This window comes from Lolium perenne, chromosome 7 (assembly GCF_019359855.2).
Source record: "Lolium perenne isolate Kyuss_39 chromosome 7, Kyuss_2.0, whole genome shotgun sequence".
Taxonomy (NCBI): Eukaryota; Viridiplantae; Streptophyta; class Magnoliopsida; order Poales; family Poaceae; genus Lolium; species Lolium perenne.
Window position 1 is genome coordinate 330,157,788 of NC_067250.2, and position 5,283 is coordinate 330,163,070.

A 5,283-nucleotide genomic window follows, 5' to 3' on the forward strand; every position below is an offset into this window, starting at 1 on the left:
TTAGAATTTACCCTTCCATCCTTCAACTGATGATTTTGAAGATCTGGTTGATAATGCAGAATCTTCAGGGAACCCTTTGAATTCTTCCAACCAAACCTAATGGAATTTTTAACACTCATCATCTTGTGAAGAAGGTTGCGACGAAAGATCAGCCGATGGTACCCCAATCGGCTCTTCAACAGAGCATCCACCAGGCCTGCTGCCCCCCGAGCCTTACTCGAGGCAAGAATGTTAGAGAAGAAGCACCAAAGCCGATCACCTTTCCTTCTCAGAAAGCTGATAATCCCTTTTGTCAACATGGCTGAACTAGCACCAAAGGTTGGAAATCCTTGACAAGAAGGTTTAGGAACCCGGATCGGCTCGAAGCAGCTGAAGACATTCCATTGTTTTACTCCAGCGAAGAGACAGAAGGCACCACAGCTGGCCTGGACTTGGTGGAGATTCAGTAAACCTCGCATAATTGCACTAGAGTCGATGGCTGCGCTGAATCAGCTAGGATGCTACAACTGGTACTTGGGGCGAGCTACCACTGGCCTTCCAATTAGAACGCAGAATCAGCCGATTCTGACCAAATCGGCTCATCAGGGCAAAGATCTTTTCAGGGTGAGCTGCCCCCCGAGCCTTAATCAAGGCGAGAGTACCGCAGGGCAAAGATCTTTTCAGGGTGAGCTGCCCCCCCGAGCCTTAATCAAGGCGAGAGTACCGGCGAGGATGTACATGCCATTGATCAGCTTCCTTCCGCTGAACGCCGGTGTTGTAGATGAAGTACCAAACTGAAGACTATCCCGGCGAAAACGTGAACCTTGAGCACATAGCCAGTAGGTCTTGGTCAGTAGGTCTTGTTCTTGGTCTGTACTAGAGTCGATGGCCGCGCATCGGCTGTGTTTAAATTTTTTTTTTGTATTGGCCGATTTTTTCCTATCGGCCCCCAGTACTTTACTGCACACATGTTTACTGCACATGTCCATCTGATTAGGTGCCCCCCGAGCCGAATCTGTCAGGGAAAGGCAGATATCGGCTCTGTAACTGGCGCGTCGGCTCCTGATAGGACCAAGGATGAACACAAACAGAACATGTGGTGAGGATAATTTTGGCCGATTTCCGGAATCGGCCTCCATGTTGATTGAAGCGCTCAGTGAAGGTTCTGTAATGTCCCTTCATAGATTTTAGGGCCGATCCCAAGGATCAGCTTCGCCTCGTTTGCTCATTGGCTCGTTCTTGCTACTCGGTCAGGCTGGTGGATAGAACCAGCCCAACCTCCGACTTGATGCGCCTGCTGTCGTCCACCTTGAGTGCATCGTAGAACCGTGGAGCCCTAAGCTCTGCTGGAAGGACGAGCACCATGTTTGTACCAGCCGATGCTTCGCCATCAGCTTTCTTTGCTTGGGACGCCACTCCATTGTTTGTGGACGACCCTCTTTATCCAGGGTCCGCTGAACTTTTGCAGCCAGATCAGGTCGCGCCTTCCTTAGCGTATGCAAGTACACCCTTTCGGCTTCTTCCAGGCCGCGCAATCGCTGAACCCTGCGTTTCTGGGAACGGCTGAGCCCGTCAGGGCACCACCTTGGACGGTGGTACCTGTCTTCTTCATCTTCCTCGTCTTCTGAATCTTCGAGATCTGCCCAACGAGGTGACTCAGCGCGTTTGCTTTGTGGCGGGAGAGGCCCTAAGCGCTTGAACACAGACACGTTGGCTGCCTCCTCCTTCTTCTGGTTGCATTCTGGGCAATTGCCGATTGTGGGTAATCGGCTCATTCCTGAATCCCAGCAGTGTCTGAAGAAGGGGCAGTCCCAATGCCTGTCGTTGTCGTTTTGCTCCCTTGATTTTCCAATGGCGCGGCGCTCGTGCTCCTCCTCATCGCGATCATGCCGACGATAACTTCTGGCCTCTCTAGCCAGACGATCTTCTTCATCATCATAGCTGGACCGTCGGTGTTGGTCGTACCGATTTACGTACTTGTTGAGGAGGTGATCAGAGAGGGGTCGTTGATATCTTATGTTCTTCACTTCTCCCTCGGTGACGTAGCGCTTGCCATCATGACGGAGCCGATCGCGTGGAGCGGCTTCCTCTGTGTCCTTGTTATGAGAGCAGCTGCCCTCATCTCCATTTTTGCCAGAGTGGGTTCCGGGCCCTACCATGTTGATGCTGAACGAGGGTCCTGGCTGGCAACCTTCAGGGTATGTACATCCCACCATGTTGACGGCGGGGAAGGGGTGAGTGTCGACCTTCATGGCGTACTGATTGAAAATCAGACGTCCTTGTTCTATCGCCATCTGGATCTGCTGACGCCACACCCTGCAGTCGTTGGTGGCATGCGAGAGCGAGTTATGCCATTTGCAGTATGGCTTTCCATTCAACTCTTGTGCCGTGGGGAATTTGAGACCTTCAGGTATCTTCAACTGCTTCTCCTTGAGCAGCAGGTCGAAAATTTGTTCAGTCTTGGTCACGTCAAAATCAAACCCCCTGGGCGGGCCTGGTGGCTTTACCCATTTGCAAGACACGGGGGTTGCCCCCCGAGCCCATTCAGCCACTGCTACCTCTTGATCTCCCGCAGACACTGCGTTCTCCTCTGCATCGACCAGGACTACTGCACGCTTGAATTTATCCTGGTACAGGTCCGGGTGGCGCTGTTCATATGCTGACAGTTTCTGAACCATGTGCGCCAGCGAAGGATAGTCTGCTTGGGAGGCCATGTCCTTGAGTGGTTGTAATATCCCAGGGTTAGAGGCTACAAAATGAGAGAACACCAAAGTGTGCATTGCATTCATGCATAGAAAATCCGGGGGATTTTCGCGCTTTCAAATAAAACTTACCACAGTAACTGAAGTTTCACTTGACTTGCTGGAATTGAAGTAGATCATCAAGTCAAGCGCTATAAACTTCTCTGTGATTTTTGCTAAAACCCTGTTTTGGGTAGAGATGATTTGATCTATGGGCTAGATCAAATAGAAGTAGTTTTACAACAACACATTCTTTAAGAATCAAACCCTAACTTCTTAACACTTAAAAGTTAGCAACTACTTTTGTGTGTAAATTAATTCACTTCTAAACTTATTACCCAATAAGGTAAACCATGGGGTTTAAAGTGCATAAAAGCCACACATTCTTATTTAAATCATAACTTATTAAGTATATGGAATATCATAAAACTGAATCCATTTACATTACGATTTATAGTTCAAACTATTTGAATCAAACTGACTATGAGTATTTTGAAACTCATATGATCATGCCTTGGTGAAATCAAAACCAACTATCCAAATTTGAGGAATAACCTTCAACCTTGATCTTTTGACCAATATTATAATATAAATCCAATCAAATATGTTATAGTGACTCATCAACATTAATAAACCATCCACAAGATATTTATTAACAAATGCCACTTGGTTATCCAAGAATAAATCATATGAGAGGATAATGATCTTGCCACATAGGATGAAAATATCTACATGACTTGCATCCTAAGCTTTGCCACCTCATGCTCAAAGGATTGCTATGGATGAGGGCATGACAACCAAGCACCTTAGTCATCTAACCAACACAAGAGTCACCACCTATGTGTCATGATACTAGAGCTTGCCCAAGCCTATAAATAGAGCTACACCCTTCATCCATTTCATCATCTTGTAGCATGATACATGGGAACAAACACATAGAGCCACTCCATGTGAATGAGTTAGGATCAAGATGAAGAAGCTAGGAGGTGGAGGCATACCACAAGATGCAGGTTTATCAGAATTCCTGAAGAACAAGCTACAGAAGATTAGAAGGTAGAATTCCTAGGCAAACCATTTATTTAGAGGATCATATCATCATCTCCTGAGTAGAACCTTAGAATATTCCAAGACATTTAGAAGTGAGAGAAGTTATAATACTAATCATAGCCATGCCATAAAAGAATATTAGAGTAGTACTAATCCTAGATGTTCAAGTCAATATTTAATCTTGGAGGTGAGAACCCTATTTCAATCACAATACCTTAGCAAACCAATTCCATGATCATCACAACTTGGTATTAATTATAAACCCTAAGAATCTAGGATGAGTGTGATGAGAGGAATATTAAAAAGGGATTAGTGAGGAATGAGTGAATCTTGTCTAATGCATGATTATACCTTGTAAATATAGATGATAAGTTAAACCCATGTTATTAATAGATCTCATCTATCACATAAAATAACAAGTATATCACTAGTAGTTAATCCCAAACCAATACTCATGCCTTGTGTAGTATTGATATGGTATTTAAACCCTGCCTATCCAAACACTTAAGACAAACCTAGCATAGCTTTAATACAAGAAATCTACCTAAGTGAGGAGAGTAACCCTAGCCACTAAAACATGATCAAAGCTTATGTTCATATCCTAATTCTTGGTTGTGTATCAATTGAGTGATCATAACTAAAACCCTAGATCACTTTTGCATTTCAATCCAAGGATCACTTTGGATTATAATTAAAACCCTGCCATGCATCATGCCTATTTTATATTTCAATTAATGAAGCATCATCAAATTCTTAAACCCTAAGAACTATCATCCATCTAAAATCATAACACCATTCCATTTCCTTTACCATTTGTTAAACCCTATCCATAATTGAACTATATGTGCATAATCACTATGGTTAAGCACTAGAAAAATAAAATGTGTTCACCATGCACATGTTCTAAACTTCAAATCATTTAAATAGATATGGTTCCTAAATTAAAAAGGGAATTGAAATAAATAACTAAACCATTTATATTTTACTCAAGCCTCATAAGATATCAATTAATCCTAAACTAAATATTTGTTTAAACAACAAGACAATGCAGTAACCACTATTATCAAGTGATATTGACATTCAAATGTTTTAGAACCTGCAAAGCAAAACCAGAATTCAAATTTGAATCCAAATAACAAATAGAAACCAGGAAATAAAAACAGAAAATTGAAAAGAAAACAGAAAAGAGAAAGAGAGGGAAACTTAACTGGACCGCAGCAGCCCAAGCCAGCACCAGAGAAGCCCAGCATCGAGGCCCAGCACCAGCCCAGCCCAAGCGAAATACCGATTCGGTGTCTTTAAAAATCGTGCGAAGAAAGAAAACCCCTTTCTTCTTCTTCCCCGGCGTCGACAGCGAGCCAGCGCCAGTAGACGCCATCCTCGTCGACGATAAGGACGCCCCGGACGCGTGGAAGCTTCCAGAACTCCTCCCTAGGACTCTCGCGTCCGAGCCTATCCGGAAATAAAAGATCGGCGCTCAGACAAACTCCCCAGACACCGCCACCTCCCGATCCTC